The sequence below is a fragment of the Belonocnema kinseyi genome, chromosome 2 (assembly GCF_010883055.1).
Source record: "Belonocnema kinseyi isolate 2016_QV_RU_SX_M_011 chromosome 2, B_treatae_v1, whole genome shotgun sequence".
Taxonomy (NCBI): domain Eukaryota; kingdom Metazoa; phylum Arthropoda; class Insecta; order Hymenoptera; family Cynipidae; genus Belonocnema; species Belonocnema kinseyi.
Window position 1 is genome coordinate 166,981,796 of NC_046658.1, and position 12,949 is coordinate 166,994,744.

Here is a 12,949-nt window from a genome sequence, read left to right on the forward strand (position 1 = left end):
TGTAAGAAAAACTGAATAATGTTGAGAACAGGCGTAAGTAATGAATATTCTAATGTTTTGCGTATATATACTGTTCTGAGATATTTGTGTTTTCCCCTACCCCAGGACGAATTGCATATATGTATAATATTAGCAGTTGGTGCCGTGAAATACTTTAATACGTATCTCATAAATTATTTAGTAGAAGTTGAAATCTCATACGCGTATAATTATTTTACCTTGAGAAACTCAGATAATTTATGTTTGAATTAGGCATATGGATTGCATTGTTTCATTTTGAGAAGCTCAGGGACCTGAACATGATGTAAACAGTGTGCATATAAATTCGCTTTATGACAAATAATTTTCTGGCAAATGTTTTACGTAAATAAAATTTTTTCAAGATCATAGGTTAGACAATACCTGTTTCCTTAAAAAAATTAATAATATGTCGCATAGATTTCAAAAAATGAAAAAATATGATTTTTTTTTTAAATTTTATTCAGCAACATCTTTTCTACAAAATAGTTTATCAAACAAAGATGTTTCTCTCACTGATATTATCCAACAACATGTTAAAAGTAATTTTTGAACTAAAAAAAAAACTTGATTTAAGTCGGAAATTAGGCTTATTTTAAGGTGTAACAAAAAGAAGCATAAGCATCTGAAATTAACAATTTCATCTAAACATTAAATTAAGGAAATCAGATTCTTGAAATTCAGGGAGGTACGACCTGGAATACAGATAGGCACTCATACTCCAAAAGTATGAGATCCGAATTTACGAGCGCTCCACAGATACGAGCGTTCCAACTCCCAATGGGCGAGTGATATTTATCTCCTCGACACTCTCTCTCAAGACATGCCCCTAACATTAAGAAAAAGACGGATCTTTGAAGACTTGCGACATGCGACTCGAACCTGTTTATCGTTAATACTCATCGGAATAAGCAATTTAAAAGAAGAATTCGACATCTCTCGATTTTTTGCTGGTATTCAGCGAACCTTCGACCAACTACTAGCCGTTTTTCACTGTCTGATTGGTTACTTTTTGCTTCGAAAAGACACAGGCTGCAAGGCGTAGCCATATCACTGTAAGCGACATTGAACGGCAATGTTTAAAATAGCAAGGAAAGGGATACGAGAAAGATACGTATCAATAGCTGTACACACGACAGCAGCAGAGAAAGGAAAAAAAACGAAGGCTCGTCTGCGATCGCGATCGTAGACGAAGCTAACTCTGTCGGAATCACTATTGTATGTAGAGGCCAGTATTTCTCATTTTTCTCCTAATACTCAGCCGTTTTTTAGAATATTGAAAATAAACACTTAAAAAATTTCTGACAACTTTAAGTTTTTATTCTGATTTCAATGAGAAGAACCCAACCCAGAGTACAGCTAAGAGAGGAATTTCGATGCTCATCATCGAAAAAAGATTATGGTATTTGAACGAAAGAGTATGAAAACAATGTGAAACATTGTCCTAAATGATGAAAGAGTCGACCAAGTTTAAAAGCACGAATACCTTGGTAGCTCCATCCGCTGTGACGGAAAGATAGATGGGGTTAGATAGACGTATAAAGAAGGGTAAGAAGTCTGTAAAAAGAAAGAATATTTTCTTTTTCTTCGCCTAGAAAAAAGTTAATTTATAAATAAATATAGGCAGAAACTAATAAATACATCTTACAGACTATTAGTTTAAAGTGTATTCAAAAATCGAGACGATTATGTTTCCTAAGCACAGCTGGTTTCCTCATCAGATTTCAAACAGTTTTAAAAAAGATTCCGTGTAACTTTCTTAATTTGTGACTTTGATTTCCTGTCAAAAGAATTTTTTTCGTATACATGTATCCGTGAGATTTCTTAATTATTAGGTTCCGCTTAGGATTTTCTGAGTTGGATATTCTCTGTTCCGCGCATGACAATAATTTCACGAGTTATATCGAATATTAGAACAAGCCTATCATCTGCATTCAATCCAATGACGAAACTGTTCCTTACAAATCTGTGTTCATCAGAAAATGTTTAATTATTTACCACGTTTATAAACGAAGTATAAAAATGTTTTCGGTAACAAGCGATGCCTCCAGCAGAAAGAGAAGAAGCTTGTCTATAATAGTTGATTCTTTCAGCTAATATTATTGATGCCGGTGCAAGATTAGGATAGTCGAGATGGGCATTGGCAGAACGATAGTAAGGAATAATCGAACTCTGTTCTGGGCGCAACAGAATAAACATCTTTCCATGTACTAGAATCATCTCCAGATTAGGATCGAACATAAGAACTACAGTATCATTCATATTATGTCTAATAACTAAGCTGTTGCTTACAATTTTGCGTAAACAACTGAATTCTGATACTAGACTCGCGTCTATCAATAGACCATTAGACTATCTTTAGTATAAGCAATACATATAGAAATTTGTGCACAAGCGTGTTTAAGACGGTTGATTCTTATTATTGATAATAATGAATGAGGCAGTGGAGCTGATGCTGTAAGATGAAATGTTAATTATTCAATTTTATTACCTAAGGCTTGTTTGAGCCACTCGAAAATTATTCAATTTTTAACAAATAAATATAATTTAGATTTTTAGGAAAAATAAGGATTATATTTGATAATATCCAAGATTCGCACATGTGGGAAAAGGTGCTTGCAGGGAGTCAGAAATATTTTTTGAAATATTAATCACAATTCAAGAATAAAAAATTTCTACCGACAATAAGGTAAGGGTAACTCAGATTTTATGCATTTTTCAAATACTAGTGAAATAAGATAGTCAAATGACGTGTTATTGTTACCTATTAAAACATATTTAGGTTAAAAAAATGTAATTATAATTCAGTAAGAGAAGCATACAAACACGACTTTTCTAAACCATGCTCCAATAGAATAAAGTTGTAGATATTCAGTGATAACAACTCATTTTATGCAATCATTTCTTTTGGAGGATAGGGTCTTTAAAAGATACTATTGTCATTAATGTTTTTATTTTAATGAACTTTTATCATCATACAAACGGGCATTAAACTGTGCTCGCGACCTAACATTGTGCAAGATTTCGAAATGAAGATTTTACTACAAAACTCTTTGACTTTGAACATACACATTTCATAAATTGTACAAAAGAATGAATTCTGCATAGGCGGACTCAACTTATGGTTATTATTTTATGGTTCATATTATTTATGGTTCATTGCTCCTTCTTTGTATTGGTTCACCTTACAAATAATATTTGTTTGGAAAATAAATACACTTTATGTTAGAAAGTATCGAAGAAGGTATTGCCCGTCATTCTTATTTCCAATTGGGAATGTTTAAACTGCGATACGCCATATGGTGACAAAAATCTGAAGTAGAAAGAATAGACACGATTTTAATGATCAATTTTAATTTGTGCACACAAGTTTTGTAATGATTTTTTCGGTGAAGCTTAAACTATTTCTGGATACTAAAAATAAGTCTATCTAATACAAATTTACATCTTATATAGTAAAAAAACAACATGTTTTGACAGAAATACTTTTCTAAAAAAAGAACAATTATTGTCCTATTTATTGTCATTTTTAACAGATTATAAACTTAAATAGACTTATTTTGCAGCAAAAATGAGATCAAAGTAAATTTTTATTAATTAACACATGAAATATTTAATATCTAAAAATCTGATCAAGAAGTTAGGTTAAAATTCGTATATCAATTCCAATCGTCTATTATTCATATTCTTTGCATAATCTGGATATTATTTTTCGCTACAAATATTAAGTAGTTTTTAAGCTTACAATGCATTGAAACTAACATGAAATAGTCAAATAATTGTTGTTTTATTTTGTCAAAAAACATTTTTGATCAAAATGTGTTTTTTTTTTTCACTGTATAAGAAGGAAATTCCATTTACAACGATTTGATTTTTATGAAAAATCGTTTTCAGTATCCAATTATTGTTTTGAACTTCACAAAACAATCGTATAACACTTTAATGCCAAAGTTAAAATACATCTTTAAAATTGTACCTACTTATTCTAGTTCCAGTTTTCGGCACCAGGTGGCGAAATAGTGGACTATACTTGAGTATAGTGGAAGTAAATTCTGTTATACTGCTATATTGGATTACAAATGAAGTATAGCATATGTTTCGGATGCACTTTCGCATTACTTATCTTTATATATGATTTTTCAGAAAGTTTCTGAAACATCTGTCTTAAAGAATAATTTACATAATTTCTTTAATCTTCGTAAACAAATCAATGGATAACAAAAATTGTCATTTGACAAGATACGGTTATAATTATTATTGTATTCATCAATCCTTATAAATAACACGATAGTTTTCGTCCTTTTAACATAATAGGCACACTTTCTTAGCGAAATTTAAATCTTAAGATAATCGATAACTCTCCAAAGAAAAAAATGTTCTTTTGTTAAAACTGCCATGTAAGTTTATCTGTTAATAAAAATTGTTGTCTAGAGGACATTTATTGTGACAAGATATTATTTGTTAGACAAAAAAAGGATTGCAGAATTTACATCAGTTTCGCAAAGCCTTCAATAGGCAGTCATAGTAAACAAAATATACGTTTTTCACGGAAAGCCCCAGCTATTTCTAAAAGTGAAAGATTATGTAAATCAAATTTACTCTTATGAAATGTAAATATCTCTGAATGATTTGTTTGACGCGTTTAGTTTAGGAGATAACAAGTATAAAATAGATTATGCAACCTAATGAATTATTAGAGTATTTATTAGTTACATTTTAAATTAAATTTATCATTGATACATCAAAGAGCTTTTCCTCTGATTGGAAAATATGGGGATTGTCTATAATTTAGTCTTAAAATTGGAGGTTATATTTAATTCAATTGGTTTAGGAGATAACGAGTATACAATAGATTATGTAACCTAATGCATCATTAGAATATTTATTAGTCACAATGTTAATTAGGATTGTCTATAATTTGGTGTTAGAATTGGCGGTCATATTTAATTCGATTGGTGAATATAATAATTTTTCTATAATTTTTGTTTCTTTCTTAACCTTACGAAAATCAAAATTTTTGTGAAGTAATTTGCATGGAGCAGTTTGGTACGAGCCCAGATGTACACGTCAACATTTAGAAGTGCACAGATGGTACTTTTCTAACTGCGCAAATCATACGTAAATACAAAATAGAGCCTATAGAGTACATGCAAGTAATTAATGATTAATATTAAGAGATTTTAGATTATTTTTACACGAAAATATTATATTAAACGAATAATGTCAGAATACACGCAGAACATAAAAATTTGTCTATATATGAAAATGCTACTTAGTAGAAAGTTAGAAGTAATAATTGATGGATAATTCTGATCGTATAAGATGTTGATTGGTTTTTGTATAAGTATATTTAAAATTTATGACCTTTTCATACTTCAAATAGGATTATCAATATTAGGAGTCCAACTAGTATTAGAACCAATGATTTAAATAATTTTGATCTAATTGTTGTAAAAGGGTTAGATTACAACATCCGCAGATGAAAAGTTTTAGTGTCTATGTCCGTCTTTACAACGTTTCGACAACCCCGACTTCAACTGATGGCATGATCTAGAAAAGGTGACGACAAAATCTGAAATGTACAACCAATGTATTTTGTTATGTTAACAAATTTCATAAACTTCCGTCAGGTATGCTGCTAGCGGTAGTGAGAACATGTTTGTTGGCAGGTGGTGAAAGTGTTTTACGGAATTTGTGTTGAATATATGAATGGCGTGTGAGGGTGGAAGCCTGAGAGGGAAGTAGGGTTGTGTGTTGTGAATTGAGGAGAAATAAAAATCAATTGTTAGCGTATTTTTGAATTGGGATTTGGTGAAATGGAGAAAGTGGTGTTAGGTTTTTAAATGGTCTGACGATTTTGGTGTCAGAAGTTTGGGATTCCTGGGAAACAAAGTTGCGTAGTAGTGTTGAGGTATGTCAAGGAAGAGAAAGAATTAACTGCAGGAGGTTTTGGGATACAATTAAGTAGAATGAAGGGAAAAATTAGGGTGGGACGCGGAAACAGTTTTGAGCGGCATCCGTTGGTTGCAGTAGGTGTTGTACAAAGGGAGCGAGAAGGCGAGGGAGAGAGTATATAATGCAAGTGAGGGGGATGATTCCTTGACACAGAGAAGAAAGAGTCGTTTGAAGAGGAGCGGTAGATCAAGTAGGTACTCCTGCTCCCACCAAAATCAATGGGTTATCGGAAAAGGAGCCACTAGAGATTCTGATAGGCGTAATCAGAAAATTGAAGGAAGCCATAAGGAAAACTAAGGTGCAGATGAAATAAATAAATAAGGACTTAAGGATTAGAGATGAGAAAGGGAAAAAGAAGATTAAAGAGCTGATGGAGAAAGTCAAATGATTAAAGAGGGAGAGAGAGAGAGAGCGAGAAAGGGAGGTGCAGAGAATGCTAAACGACATAGCAAGAAGGGGCAGTAGTAAAAGAAGAGCGTCGAAGGTTGGTTATCGTAAAATAAATAGAGATGAGAAAATGTGGCTGTTGGGAAAGGAGAAAAAGGTGTCGAATGAAGTGTAGAGCGACTTTTTCCGTAGTAAGTGGGGGTACCTGTATCCCTCCTGTACCCCAAGGGGTACAGGATGATGACAGGGTGATGGCTTAAGGAGGCGGTTAAAGTGAAGAAGAAAGTGAAAAAATATAAAAAAGCAACCGAATTTGGGGTCAAAAATAAAAAAAGTTAAACCTTTTAAAAATCTGGTCTCTAAAAAAATGGCAGAAAAAACTATTGACACTCCTTGTAATCTTTACTAATGCCGCAAGGACCCTCCACAAAATAATAATAAAAAGTATTTCCAGGTGCAAAGGAATTTGTTCAGTAAAACTTCAATTATTTTTTAATACATTTAAAATTTGTGATATTTAAGAATAATATTAATTAGTTGTTGTTAATTTTACATAGAAACAGTGACTGCAAATCTTTCTAAAAAAAATGTAAAACAGTTTTTGTAGAAAAAAATAATTATTTTCTAGACCAAATTACCATTTCTCAATTCAATTCTTTTATCAATCAATTATTTATCAATCAATTATTTTCTAGACCGAATTCCATTTCTCGTCGTGCCAAGCATCGTCCTTCAACCATACTTGGATTTGAAATTGAAGAAATTCCATGTATTCGACTAGTTTCCCACAAGAATTCGAGCCGCATATTTGAACTTCGCAGATATGTTTTTCTCCCGATGCCCCAACTCGTTTGAGAACCATCAATGCTGGCCTTCAGCCCATGCCAACTAAAGTACAGATTGTATTAACAGCGTCTAATGGTGTTATCGTTGCTATATTGAATAAACCATACAATTGTGCAACGCATTTTGTGGCATGTATAGACCAGTTACTTACAATGGAAAACGGGCAAAAATAAATATCTACAGCGGTGCAGTGAAAGAAATGAACCCAACAGATGTCGCGGAAACTCCATTAGGCCCTCGTAGTACAATCTCTAAGAATTTCAGAATAGTACGTGTGTGAACTATACTTTTTTATACCGTTAAGTCGATTGCAAAAATAGGTACAGCTGCAAGAAATAATAAGATCTTTATTGATACAATAACAAACTCCAAGAGATTGCTCGTGTTTGCCAAAAACACAAACCTTGATCGCAACCCAGCACATGCGCATTGCTGTTGTCATATCACGTATTATGCCAAACATAATAAATACTACCATGAGCCTGCAATATTCTGTTTACCATAATAAACTATTTTCCCTTACGTGTACGTATCACTGCAAATAATTATGATAATTTCAATGTATACCTCAATTTAAATTTACACTTTTAAATGTTTTTAATCCAGAAGTAATTTAATCACATGACAGGCATCCAAAAAAAAATAAAAACACAAATGAAAATAACCTGCAAATTCATAAAGATAAAATTTGCAAGTGCAAGGTGGCGAGCAAGGTTTTCATCCTTTCAAACATTAACGATCTCTTGAAGGTTGTTTCTTCTATCTCTGCTTAACAAAGATATGGGGTGATATTACTCCTTAATATCTCTTCGTGGACAAAACATAACGAAAGAAATAAATTTTACTGTATTTTTATATGAGACAGCTTTACACTTTATGCCAGGGATATTCCGTTTTCTACAATTTTTAAACAGTTTGTTTCTTCAAATTGAGAATCCAGTGTTGTGAAACTTTAACCACTTGCGAAAAAAATTTCAAACTGCATTAATAGTGCATAAATGAAAATGTTTGGCTCCATGATGCCTTTACATCAAATCGGTTTTCATTGTTTGAAACAGATATTCTGAAAGAGAGTCAACTTTTTTCCTAGTAGGAATATGTGAGAAACAATTTTATTTAGATTGTTAAAGACTTTTTCTTTTTCCACATACTGGCAACTAAAGTACTTATGTATCAAAACTCGAAAATTTTTTGGATCGTAATTGGCCAAAAGTCTTTGAATGTCCTCAATTGTGTATACCATATATCGGGTGTCCAAAAAGTTGCAGGACATATTTTTCAAATATATTACGGTCATTTTTGGAGTAACTTGCAATGAGGAATTCAATGGCGACCTTGGTCTTAAACTTGACAATAACCATCACGGTAATTTCAAGGTCAACTTGAAAAAATAGAACCCCCCTTATTTGATGTCAAAAATCCAAAGAGCAGAAATTTTAAATTGAAAAATGTACTCAGGTCACAGGTCAGGTAGGAACTTGATGGTCACTTAAAGGGTTTCTTGTCAATTTTCTTGGGGAAACTAACTAAATGTTAAAAAATTTTTTTAAGGTTACAATAAAATATAATTACATTTGCTCGTAATGAATAGCTTAACTTAAATAATGTTTCACTTTTGCTTTTTGATAAATTTCTTCTCTTTAAAATAGACTGTGACTATTTGTTTCACACTGTACATTTCATATAAAAAAATCACTTTACAGAAGTACGATACATCTGTGTGCAACCATTTTCAGTTTACAAAAACTTCCACTAAATAATTTTAATGAATTTTTTTTCCCGTGACATCGCCTAATTATTGTCAGTATAACATATTTTCAATAATAAATATTACCATTCTATAAAAGCACATAAGGGACCATGTTATAATGTGCAGAGACAGTAGTGGCGCTCTCTGTCGAAACTTTTTGGTACTACTACTTGGAAGTATATATTTACTGATAAATTCTCAATGAGTCAAGTAGGGCTGGTGTTTATCGTATTGGTAAATTAAAAACGAGAAGGAATGTGGCATAAAAATTCGAAAAGTATCTAGAAAATTTAAGTGTTACAATTACATTATTATAATCATTTGTGGAGTACGTGAGTAAGAAAACAAGTTAATTTCAGGGAAAAAAATATTGTAGGTTATTATCTTCAAAACTTTCAAAGCGTATTGACGCCGTTAACACGAGAACATTCAATGCGCAAGTGCGCGCAACTGCCCCTTGGTATCCATTTGTGGCAAACATTAATGAATTCTCTGAGGTTCGTGGTTCCAGTCCCCACTTACAGGGATACTACTCCTTACTATGAGTTCGTGGTTTAAATGTTTAAATGCATGGTTTCTCAATCTGAAGATTCAAAATGTTCACAAATTTGAAAAAACTGAATGCTTATTGCATAAAGTGTAAAGCTGTCTCGAATAAAAATATAATAAAATTAATTTTTCTTGTTATGTTTTGCACACGGTTGAATAGCAAGGAGTTGTGTCCTCTACTGTATTTGTTGAGCAGAGATGGAAGAAACAATCTCGAAGAGACCGTTAATGCTTGCCAAGCACACAAACATTGCGCGCCGCCCTGCACATGCGCATTGGTATGGTATCAGATGTTATACCAACTTCCCTATGTTGTATTTTACGATCATGATGAATTTTTACGATATGTTCGTTTTTGTTTTTATTTTCTTGGATGTATATCACGTTTCTTATTTTTTCTGAACTAAAAACGTTACAAATTCTGAATAAAAGTTTAAGGACTACAATGAAATTATTAAAACCATTTGCAGTGTTTGCACGCGTCAGGGAAATAAGTTCATATCTGTGAACAAAATATTGTAGGTTAATTATAGTACAGTCAAACCTCGTGTTTTGCAATTCGAGAGGGAACCCCACCATCCACGTATCCGGAATGTGGTCTCACAATACATTCCTGCTTCCGCGCTGTCATTGGCCATACGGAACATGTGACCATTAGTAGTGGGAGTTGGGGCAGTTGCGATTGACGAGGATCTTACATTGCAATAAGCGAGATTGGCCATAAACTCCCACATACAGGAATTATTACGCGCTACTATTCCTTTGTGGTTTCGTCAAAGAGTAAACTAATCTGCTTTTTTCACTAAAGATCTATGTTATTTAATTCGTGCAGATAAGTGGATTTTTAAAATCAACTTAACGGTATGATAAATAATGGTTTACACACATCCTATTCTAAAATACCTATGGATTACATTGTAGTTGCCTATTGGAGATTCCTCGACTTCTTCTGAGGTAATTATTTTAACCGCACCGCTGTAAATGTTTATTTTTGCCCGTTTTCCGGTGTAAGTAACTGGTGTAAAAATTTCATGAAACATCGTAGCATGGTTTTTTGGTTTGTTCAATATTGTAACGACGTCACCATTAGACGCTGTTAACACAATTTGTGGTTCCTTTGGCATGGGCTGAAGGCTTGAATTTATTCCTTTTACCCGAATTGGTTTATCGGGAGGTAAAATGTATCTTCGAAGTTCAAATGTGCGGTTCGAATTCTTTTGGGGAACAAGTCGAATAAATGAAAGTTCTTCAACTTTATATCCAAGTATATTTGAAGAACGATGCCTCGCGGGAGAAGTAATTGACCTGACATGCAAACCGGGCTCCGCAGGATGAACTGCTGCAGAAGAATAAGGTCTGGTAAGAGGAAGAGTCCTTCCTGGAGAATAGGGTCTTGAAAGAGGTGTAGTTCTTATAGAAGAATGCATGTCAAACAAAATAAAAGATTTACAATGAGAAACATCGGGAATAGGCTCATAATTAGACAAGCAATTGAACGGTGAACCTAATTCTGCAACAAGGAACAGATGATTACATTTTGCATACTTTTTAAATGTGTCAAATAATTAAAAAGTTTTTTTTTCAATTTAGCAGGTCACGAAAAATGAAAGGTTATGTAATCTTTTATACAATATTACTACTAAGATTATTTTATTTTTATTTGCATAATGTTAACATGCACACACAATAAGAGTCATGAGAAACTACTGTTAGGTACCACTTTTCCAAGTCATGACCATCTATATGCACATTGACATATTAAAACTGAGCTTTCGGTAGAAATTCTCTACTTTTTCTTTAACAAAACATAGATTTTTCATTAAAAAGTTAAATATTCCAGATAAAGATTTACAATTTTAGTTAAAAATGAACATCTTTAGTTGAAAATCCAACTATTTTTGCTTCAACGATAATTCTTTTTGTTAAAAAGTTTAACAGTAGAACAGTAGAAATTCAACAGTAATGTTGAGATTTTTTCATTCTTGCTTAGAGAATTATGGTTGCAAATTTAACTCTTTTGTTTAAAAATTCGCCTTTTTTGTTTGTTTGACAATTCATTCGTATTTGTATGACTTTCACGTTCTTTGGTTCAAAATATTACTGACAGGTTGATTATTAATCTGTTTATAAGATTAACATTTGCTGTACTTTACAAATATAGTTAAGCCTATGTATCCCTGAAGTTCATGTTAATGGTTTAGCTATTTGTTTTTTTTATTCTTGTAGTATCCAGGTTTGATTTGATAGAAGAAATCATCATCGCTGGAGGAATTTGGTTTTGAGGTTTTTTTTTTACTGTGAATCATATTTTTATTCACTCCTGACAAATATTCGCTTTTTTCATTTGCGTTACTTATTCGTTATTTAAAAAGAGTTTGCTTATCGTTTTTACTTATATATATATATATAAAAGCTTTCACTTGCTAATGGCCTAAAAAGCATCCCTGCGTGTCAACAATATGCTAGAATACTTGCGGGACAAAAATGCAGAAGGCGGTTCTCCTTGGATCACTCCGTGTTCTTAGGGTACACGAGGCTTTTGCTGGATCGTCGTATTGATTTCTTTACAGACTGTAACCACCTATCTCACGGTTGTGAGACGTGGTTGTGGTTGAAAGGGGGAGGGTCGGTAAGGCCGGTTATCGGCCTAATTTATTTTTGGACCAAAAATCTGAAAAAATCATGGTAGTATCTTATAAGTATCCCGAGTCGATTGCACGCTAAACGGACTACCCTCCACCCCCCATCCACCCCCAACCCCTACAAATATAGGAAACACCACTACCCACCAACTGTATTTTTGAGAGATTTGACACTCTTAAACATGTATTCTGAGGTTAGCTCGGGTTTACTATGGTTTTCGGGGTCGCCGAATACAAATCTGGCGTCCTTTGACTTTTATCGCGTCAGGTTCAAGGTCATTGGAAGGTCAAATCGAGAGAAAACGGTAAAGAAATCCAAAAAAAATACGGTATAGGTTTTTGGAGTCGCTAATTACGAATCTGGCATCCGTTGAACTCTATCGCTTCAGGTTCAAGGTCATTTGAAGATCATTTGAAGGTCAAATCGAGAAAACCCCGAAAACCTATAACATATTTTTTTCAGCGTTTTCTCTCGATCTGACCTTCCCATGACCTTGAACCTGATGCGAAAAGGTCAGCGGACACCAGGTTCGTAATCAGTGACCCCAAAAACCTATAACATACTTAAAAAAATGTTTTTACCGGTTTTTCTCGATTTGACCTTCAAATGATCTTCAAATGACCTTGAACTTGAAGCGATAGAGTTCAACGGATGCCGGATTCGTAATTAGCGACTCCAAAAACCTATAACGTATTTTTTGGATTTTTTACGGTTTTCTCTCGATTTGACCTTCCAATGACCTTGAACCTGACGCGATAAAAGTCAAAGGACGCCAGATTTGTATTCGGCGACCCCGAAAAC